The following is a 680-nucleotide window of genomic DNA, read 5'->3' on the forward strand; positions in this document are numbered from 1 at the left end:
AACCTCTGGATGTTGGTTGTTTTAGCCCTTTGAAAAGAGCTTATGGCAAGCTTATCGAGCAGAAAGGGCGCCTGGGATATAACTATATTGACAAGCTAGACTTCTTGAAGGCTTATCNAACAGCTCACAAAGAGGTCTTTACTATAGAGAATACTAAAAGCAGATTCAGAGTAACTGGAATAGTCCCCTTCAACCCTCATGCAGTGCTGGATAAGTTGAGCTTAAGTATAGTAGTTGAAACCCCCCCTCCTAGTAGAGGGAGTGCTTCAATCCCTTCCTCCTAGCTCTGTACGCCTCATATAGTCTGCTAAGTGCACCGGAAAGCTTCCTCAGTCAAGAAGCTTCTTAAAAATGGGTCTAGAAGTCCTACATCACCCTCAAAGCGAGCGCTAGATGAGTTTATAAAGGGCTGTGAGCTAGCTATTTATAATACTAGTTTACTAGTAAATGAAAACTGCACTCTCCGCGCAGCTATTGAGAATAACAGGCAGAAAAAAGGTCGTTCTAAGCACCAAATGACTCCTATAGAAGGTCTTTCATTTCAAGAAGCTAGGGATCTAATTTCACTGAGAAATAAGCAATTGGAGGTAGAGGGGGGTAGTGCTGGTAGAAGTGCTCTTCTAACTTTAACTATACCTAAACGTGCCCCGCCAACATGTTCTGAATGTAATATTAAGGGG

Source organism: Aspergillus sydowii, assembly GCF_001890705.1.
Source record: "Aspergillus sydowii CBS 593.65 unplaced genomic scaffold ASPSYscaffold_8, whole genome shotgun sequence".
Lineage (NCBI taxonomy): Eukaryota > Fungi > Ascomycota > Eurotiomycetes > Eurotiales > Aspergillaceae > Aspergillus > Aspergillus sydowii.